Genomic DNA, 9,716 nt, shown 5'->3' with positions numbered 1-9,716 from the left:
GAGTTTAAACTTTAAAGTAAGGTTATTTTTCCGAGTCTGCTTCCCAGAGCAGCACGAAGCTTCGTTCAGTATTGAGACTGAGACTGAGAAACCAGACGGCTAACTGGAGTTTGACCGCAAATAGTCATCTGAGTTTAGTTCATTTCGAAGATGGACGAGACTGATTTTGTGCTGAATTAGAGCTCCGGGATCCGGACCAGGCCGCACTCTTATCCCCGCTGACATAGTGGAGAGAACCGCACCGCCCTTCTGCCGACTGCTGGGGGAGACTACCGGACGATCAGCCGCTTCTAAGGAGGAACATCGCGGAATTCATCGGTGTTCATCTGCGTTCATCTGAGTTCAGGTGATCTGTTGATTTATTTTGGCTCATTCGAGTGAAGCGGCCATTTGCTGTTTTCAAGGCCACAACGCTCCCTAGCAACGTTTCAGGCCTGCAACGGGGTGGGTTGTTTTGACTGTGTGTGTTTGTGTGTGGGCCCACGTTTTTATATTGACTGTTATTCTGTTATTTTTGTGTTTTATTCGGTTGGTTGTGGTTTTATATACCAACTAAGTGTGGTGTGGGGATACTGATTTTCCTCATCTCATTCATACAGTGTCTACTGATATTTTTATTGGTGATTTAATATATTTACGGTGTACTGCATTCATTTTGGGGTATTATATGTCGTTTTCTATACTGGAAAGCACTTAACGGGTATTAAGAGTTATTTATCAAAAGTAATATACATTTCTGACTTTTGATAATCCATTCCATTCTTTATAAATACATTATTCATTTATTTTATTATTTTTTTCCCCTGTTTTTTTAATAAATCTTATTGTTAATCTCTTTAAACTTACCTTTTGGGTGGATTGAGGTTTTTTCCTATTGAGTTTTAACATCCATTCGGTGTAAGAATACTATTAAAAGAGTATAAATATATTTAATCTGGGTTACAGTAGCCAACTAGGGTAATAGGAGAGACATTAATATAAAGTCGAGAGACATTGTTAGAACCTGGGTGCTCCGCCCTATTAAAGGTTAAGGGTAGGGGGCGCTACAAGTGTAATTAGATTAATGTAATAATTACTATCTTTAGAAAGTATTGGTTTACTTATTACTAATTACTAAATCCCATATCAACCTTAAACACTTGAACAATACAAGGAGAGACAAGAAACTGCACTTTTAATGCTTTCAAATAAACAATACACAATTGCATGAACTATTCTTGAATTGACCAAAGTGTGTAGAGGGAGAAGGTTACATAAAAAATATACCTTTTAAAAATGTATGTTAAATCCATTATTGTTTTATACAGAATTGTTCTCTATAGTCTATGCAGTAGCCTATTTAATGTAATTACATCAGATTTTATTTTAAATTACAGAAGAATTAAGAGTTATCCCTTTAATTAAATCACAATATTTAGATTACTTGGTAATTAATTACACCCAACACTGTATAACAGTAATTCCTCTTTTTGTGGCGCTGTTGCCATGGTGACTCGTAATATCTGCGCTCCATTGATAATGGCTTTTTATAGTTGTGGTGCACGCGCTAAACTCAGTGTAGGTCAACTCTGAGTTGATTGAACTAACTCATTTCAGCTGTTCTGTAACCGAAAACTCAGAGTTTCCCATCTCAGGGTAAGTCAACTCAGAGTTCAAGTTTTAACTCAGAGTTGGTTGAACCTCCTTATTGAAACAGGCCCCTGGTCAAAACAGCTCTGTTTTCAGCACGCCGTTTAAGTGCATGTGTCTTTAAATGATAATGAGCTTTGCTAACCCCGCCCCTCTGTTCTGTGCGTACACCGTTTAAAATAATAATACAAAAACCATAACGCGTTGTTCATTATAAACGTGGGATTATGAATTATATTGAGAACGTCGTACATAGAAAACATGCCATAATGTACCCTGAGTGTAAAAATAGCCGCATTCATCGTGAAGCGTGCAAGCTATTTGCAAAGATTAATATAAAGATTAATATAAAGGTCAATAAAACGTTACACTTACTTGTTCTTCTGGAGGTTCAGCAGGAACACGAATAGTTGGTACTGATCCTTTTTTTCTGGAGCAGCTTCTTAGCAAATAACCAGCTTTATACTGACCCTCGTTTATAAAGCAGTCTCGAGTCTGGTGAAATGATTCGCACAAACATGACAGCATTGACGTTGATCGTGGGGAATATTCCCTTCGAAAACAAACTCAGCCACTGCGTCTTCAACTGTACGGATTTAGAAACATCATCAATATGACTGCTGTGTTCGTTATTACACCCAAGAACAGAACAGAACACCACAATGGTTAGACGCCATTCTGCTCAGCACTCCAGCTATCAACAATGAACGCACCAGTCGGCGCGTGCTAAGATTGACAGCTCGCTCATGAGGGCGCGAGGGCGGGTCTGTGTTTGAAACGCTGCTGTCAATCAGCCATCGTGGGAGGGGCGTCGATATTGTGACGTCACAATATCGAACAGCTTGATTTGAGACAGGAGGAAACATATAAGAAGATTAAAAAAAAAACACTGGATGGATTTTTATCATTTTATGATGGTTGTGTACAGGCACTGCCAACACACATTTCAGTACAATCAACTTGTAAAAGTGCATGTACCATTATATGACCCCTTTAACACACCTGAACCAGATCATCAGCTCATTAGGAGAGACTCCATGAACTGAACTGAGTGTGTCAGATAAGAGAGACCTACAAAATGTGCAGAGCAGTGGGTCACGAGGACTGGAATTGGGAACCACTGGGCTAAAGAGTACGACTGCTCTGTGTAGGAGGAGTTCGCTGCCACAGGAAAGTCTCAAAAACACACACACAAATCCAAGGCGGTTCACACGTGAATGACGATTTGCACATTCACATTCAAGGATAAACTCGTATATTTTAAACATTCAAATGTTTTGCATTTGTGAAATGTATTTTATGAATATGTAATTTTATTTTGCGCATGTGAATTGCTTTTTGTGAATATATATATTTTTCACCCATGTAAATTTTTTTTTGTTGTGTGTACGTGAATTAGGTTTCATGCATGTGAAATTGTCTACGCATGTGTGAATCATATTTTTTGTGTGAATTATAATTAAGTTGGCTTGAGAAAGCCAACTTACTGAAATCCTATTTAAACTTAGGCCATTATTATTATTCTCTTGACCCTAAATTTACAAGACTATCTCCTCCTAGAGCTTTAACTCTACATACTCCAAACTCGGCTCAGACACTCAGACTGTTCTGACTCGGTGTGCTATATCTTTTCAAACTGATCGGACTTACGGTTTTCCTAAAAATGGCTATCAAACTCGGAAAAACTCCCGTTGACTTAACATTGTGGAATTTTCAAATTTTCAAACTCACCAACTGTCAAAAATTCAAATCTAAACTCCTTGAAATCCTAGACTAATAAACTGCCATTCTATATACTATATGAGCCATTGAGACTCAATTTAAACTAATAAACTCTAAACTCATACACTTATAAACTAATTAACTTATAAAATCATGAATTCATAGACTTATGAACTCTTAAACTCATAAATTAATAAACTCTGAACGCTTAACCCTCTGAGGTCGACAAACGCGCCCGTGCGTTTTGCTGGATTTTCTTTACATTGTAGTACTTTAAACTTAAATTACTCCGTCATTTATGGTCATACAGAAAAAAAGAAATATAAAAAAAGAATCTGTGATATTTCTACTTTTGTATGTGTCCACTTACAATCAAATCAAAACATTGTGCTTTTGAAAAATAAAGAAAATAAACAGGGTGTGTGTTCTGCCTCTCCATCGCGGTGAACTTTTTTTTCTTGAGCACGTCTATAAACTGAAACAAAACTCAGCGAATACTTGTCACACATTTATGAGCCATACACCTTTATAAACATTTAAGTGTGTACTTTTAAATGATCGGATTCAAACTGAAAACAAATATTCTCTGTTTAAGTAATTTGTATAAAACCAACAAGATGTCCAGCTTCTCAAACGCTTCCTAATTAGTTTTAATTTGACCACGCCTACTCGCGCAAAAGACATTCACATGCAAATCTCCACATGGAACGCGGATGGATAAGGGATGGATAATCCAAATAAATTGGCGCCCGTCTCCCTACATGGTTTAATAATTGAAACTCACACAGTCTAAATGGTCGTTGTACTCAGACAACTGATTTCACAACAGAATATAAGTTCTCTTTTCAACAGCAGTTCACACAACAACATCTGGGATAGCTGGAGAGGGATTCCTCCTGATCACAGTCTCTTTGCTGCTTTATACAGGCTGCCAACAGAAAAGCCACGCTCCTGTTAATTAGCATCATTTGGAGTGCTGCATGAGAGAGAGAGAGAGAGAGAGAGATAGAAAAAAAAGGAGAAAACAATCACAAGCACAATATAAACACAAGACTACGTCACAGGACATAACATGGTTGCCACAGAGAGAGAGGGACCGAAACAGAGGAGATGTGATTTAATGTTTATTATCTCCAGCTGGTATCTTGCTCCTTTTGATATTCTGTAGTGCAGCAGAATAGGGAGATGGAGAGATACTGTATATCTGACATGTCTTTATTAACAGATGTTTACACAGGAACACACAAGCTAGATCTGCCACCAAGCACGGGGCTACAACAACACTGGTAACTCTGAGAGATTCAGCAATCTGTTGCACAAGCATGCCCTCTAGTGGTCACACTCCCAAATAACCTTACACTTCACTACATCCCCTTCCCCCTGATAACACTAGCCCCCCAAAAAATTTGTCAGATATGAATAGCAGTATAATGACATTATATGGACATTAATTTTTTGTTGAAAAAACATTATCACAGTCTAAGCTGGGGACTTCTGGTATAGACTGCCTCCATCCCAATGAGTTCCAGAACGCATTCTTGCCCTGTGCCTGGGAAACTCACCACAGCTCTAAGCCAAATCTTTCAGATAACTGGGTAGCCTCCTCATCCTTTTAGACCTTCTGAGTTCAGGCTGCTCCTCCACACATGAAGTCTCAGACATCGTAACCTCTGGTGTAATATCACCTGTCTGCTCTCCAACACCATCATCTGAAGGTACAGAACTAGCTGATTCAGGTGATGGCAACACATTAACATCTTCCAAGGAAGTGTCCAACAACACAGATGTTTATTAAGGCAGGATGGAGGCGAAGTTCTGCTGGGCGAAGTTCTTGACGGAGGTGCCGAAGACGCCGGTCGGTGAGATGGGGGACTTTAGGGACCGATTTTTGTCGGCCTCCCGCATATCAGTCAGGTTCAGCCAAAGATGGCGTTCTTTTTTCTTTTCTTTTTTAAAATAAATTATAAAGCACGTTTCAATACAACCAAGGTTGCCCAAAGTGCTGGACATCAATAATAATAAATAATAATATAACAAACATAGAACAAGGAAAGACATAAAAACAACCGCACACCATAAGAATTAATAACCCGGGTAATTAAAAGCTGTCGTTAATAAATTAGCTATTAGCAAATATTTAAAACTGGAAATGGTCTGAGCAGATCTAATACAAAAAGTAAATTAATTTGGGGACGCCAACTGAAAAAGCACGATCCCCTTTGAGTTTTAATCTGGATCTGGGAACCACTGAGAGAAACTGATCAGAGGATATCAGGGGCCTCACAGAGGAGTGCCAGTTCACTAATGTCTCCAGGTATTTTGGTGCCAACCCATTCAAAGACTTAAAGACAAACAAATAAATGTTTGAATTCGATCTGCAAACGGACCGGCAGTCATTTGAGAGAAGATAAAATAGGAGTAATATGATCACGCTTTCGAGTGGCTGTCAGCAATCTCGCAGCCGCATTGTGAACTGTCTGTAGACGGGCTAGGGCTTTCTGGCTAACTCCTGTATAGTGAGTGTTACAGTAGTCCAGATGTGAAAAAAATGCTAGCGTGAATAACTGTCTCTAGGTCTCTGAAAGAAAGCAAAGGCTTCAGCTTCGGTAAAAGTTCTTGGACTACAAGAGTAGACATTGCCCGACCCAGGGAGCGTGCACGACTAATGATCTTTGCAACAGAAGTGAATCAATCAAAACTAACTTAAGCTGGACAATAACTTTAGAGCTGCTGTAAAGCCAAAACAATCTCTGTTACTTTAATTTCCTATTAATATTGTAAAGCTGCTTTGAAACAATCTATGTGGTTAAAAGCGCTGTATAAATGAAGGTGACTTGACAACTGCATCACTACCGACCGCTCCACTGGGGGGATCTCCACGTAACCCTTGACTGCTCCACCATCGAGGGGTATTGAGGAGGGAGACGGCACCAGACCGGTTTTGGACAGTTAAAGGTGCCCGTCCATGACCTGGTAACCTCCAGATCCTCACGCGCTGAGAACCAGCACGACCCGCCCCAAGAAACCAATCGCCAGCCTTAAGGGTTCGGGACACGGTGGAGGGTTCCACTTGAGCTCAATGCTTGCGGTGGCCCATGAAAGCATAGCGGCTAACTCTGGGTCTGACCCGTGCAACGTTATGGTCCCCGAAGGGGGTAACGCAGCCGAATCTTCATCCCCAGAGGAGTCCAGCTCAGCCTCCGATGCAGCGATAGACATGTGTCATCCGGTGGAGCCCCAAAGGTAAGGACTGGTACCCCCAGGAGAGGCCAGCACGCTCCCTTGGAAGCCCCCATGGTTGCGGTGCGAAACAGGAGTGAGGGTCCCGAGGAGGTGGTCTCATCGGGGAAGTCCTCACTGCTATCCTCATATCACCATGGGGGTGGTGTGGCGCAATGGATAAGACACATGCCTTTGGTGTGAGAGACCCGGGTTCGAATCCACTGTGAGACACCAATGTGTCCCTGAGCAAGACACTTAACCCCTAGTTGCTCCAGAGGCGTGCGACCTCTGACATATATAGCAATTGTAAGTCGCTTTGGAAAAAAAGCGTCAGCTAAATGAATAAATGTAAATGTAAATCACCAGTGCAATTAGCCGAAGTAGACCGAAGTGACCGGTGGCCACCAGATCCAGAACTAGATGGGGGAATGGGCAAAGGAACACCACCTCGAGAGATGTATTTGAGCCTCAATCTCAACACCGAGATTGTCATGTTCCCACAGTGAGAACATGCACATCCTCGAATGCTGCCTCAGCATGCTTAAGACTCAGACACGAGAGACCGTGATCGTGACCATCAGCCAGAGCCAGATGACTACCGCATCCAGAAACACACGGGCGGAATGACATCTTTAAAAAGAAAAAGGCAAAAGGCAAATATGCGATGCATCCCCTTCCGTATTTATACCCGCGCTACGGGGCAGAGCTTCGTGAAGTCTTGTGAAGGACAGTGGAGTTGACAGCAAAATTCATTTAGAGCTTGTTACGGGCCAGCAATAATCACGGGCATGTTCGGATTTCTGTCTTCCAGACCGCAGAGAAAACACTCTAGCTGGTCAAGAAAGAAAACAGGCAGAGGATTCCCGCCTAATGGACGTCAGCGATGATGTCTCTGCTGATTGTGGTAAATATTATTGATCCATTCCGTGTTTTTGTTTTGAATGATCCATATGAATATTGATTCAAAATAGTGCTGGGTAAAAATATCTATTTCTCATTTTTAATCACTTATCAGTTCTTAAGTCCTAAGAATCAATCTTTTAGTCAATGTTATTTTTAGTTGATGAATGAACAGAACATTGTAGTGCACCTATCCAATAAATCTCAAGTTCAAGCGGCTCTTGACTAAATTCCATTTCTTCCTTTTTGCTACTAGTTTCTAAATAATCATGACTGAAAATTAGAAGTAATAATGATAAAATGTATAAATCAACATCATGTCTCACGTAATCGCTCAAACTGAGGAAGTAACTATGTAATCTATACATGACAACTGCTCTCTCTGGGATAGAACGCAGATCTGAATGTTCACTGAACGTACTTGAATATATTATAAATATAGTATACTCTAAGTATAAATAAAATATAAGTTAAAAAGAATAATTATAATAAATCTAAGTATAATAAATGAAAATATAAGTATTCTTTAAAAAATATGATATGTAATGCAAATTGATGACTTTAACAAATGCATATACTATATACTATATAGTATTAAAGTTGCATTAATGTTACTGTAGTATGAAGCAGGGCGGGCCGAGAGTCTGGGACATTTTACGCAGCTGTTTATATTTGCTTATATGCCACAGTCGCCACCCATTTCATTTAGTTGTTTATGTTTATTTTAACGATTAAAGTTATGTTTTGTTACAATTACGTTTGATCCCTTAAATTCACATTGTTTTATCTCATTCTAATGAAACAGCCCACAAGTGCTGAATTACTACTCATACACGTCACTTTATCTGACAAATTAAAATTGTGGGGTAACGCAGCGCTGTTTTACTTGGTCAAAACAATCATACTATAAATACATTTGAGTATGTTGAAAGTTGTTATGTTACTCTGTGCCTTCGCTCGGTGGCTGCTATGAGACACTTGTTGCACATTGCAGAAAGCTAGATCGGTACTAGAATATCATAGAAACACAAGTCATCCAGCTTTGTTTAATAAGTGGCATGCAATTAATAAAAAAAAAAAATTGTATGGTGGAGAAAATGCTGTATTACTGTTACTACAAATAAAGCTCTTTCTGATTATGCAGTGTTAGCCACTTGGTACAAACATGGTACTCGCGGTAAATCAATAAAACAAGGGATTCAGACAATAAGACTAACCGTGTTGAGCTATATAACAATGGTTCGTTTTCTGTCGATAAAGGTATCCAAACAGTTGCTCAACTGTTTAATGGAACACATTAAAGCATCTTTGGTGTTTCCATGGTTTCTACTACGCAAGTAAAACCAGAAATCAAGGTTAAGGCTGATATGACATCACTGACAGGCCGCACAATCAATCAATCAATCAATCAATCAAACTTTATTTATATAGCACTTTAAAACGACCGAAGTTGACCAAAGTGCTGTACAGAAAAATATACAAAAACAGAACACAACAATACATAACTCATACAAAACATAAAATACAATATAAAACAAATTAAGAAACAAAACAATATGAAAAACAGCCAAACCATAAAAACAAAAAAATAAACAAAATGTCAACTTCTGGTGTTAAAGGACAAAGATAAAAGCTTTATGACTTGTTTTGGGCACATACAGGAGCAGTTGATCAGCTGACCTGAGAGAACGAGTGGGTGTATAAAGATAAAGTAGCTCAGAAATGTAGGGTGGGGCAAGACCATTTAGCGATTTAAAACAAATAAAACAAGTTGATCCTGAATTGTACAGGCAGACAGTGAAGCAAGGCTAAAATGGGGGAAATGTGCTCATGTTTACCCATTCCTGTTAAAAAGACGCACTGCCGCGTTTTGTACCATTTGAAGACGACCTAAAGAAGACCCACTAACCCCCACATACAGTGCATTACAGTAATCCAGCCGGGTAGTAACAAAGGCATGGATTACTGTCTCAAATTGTTGTCTTTGTAAAAAAGGCTTTATTTTGGCCTGCTGCCTCAACTGGAAAAAAATTGTTTTAACTACTGCTCTAATCTGACTGTCTAGCTTAAGGTCAGAGTCGATTTTAACCCCTAGGTTAGTGATGATTGGCTTAGTGTACTGGGCCAAAGCACCCAACTCAACAGAACGGGTCCCAGTGGTGCCACCGAAAAAACATCACTTCTGTTTTATTCGCATTGAAACTTAAAAAATTAATAGCCATCCAGACTTTTATATCATCAAG

Source organism: Rutilus rutilus (genome assembly GCF_951802725.1).
Source record: "Rutilus rutilus genome assembly, chromosome: 13".
Classification (NCBI taxonomy): Eukaryota; Metazoa; Chordata; class Actinopteri; order Cypriniformes; family Leuciscidae; genus Rutilus; species Rutilus rutilus.
The sequence above is the reverse complement of the archived record's forward strand: the minus strand, read 5'-3'. Positions refer to the sequence as shown.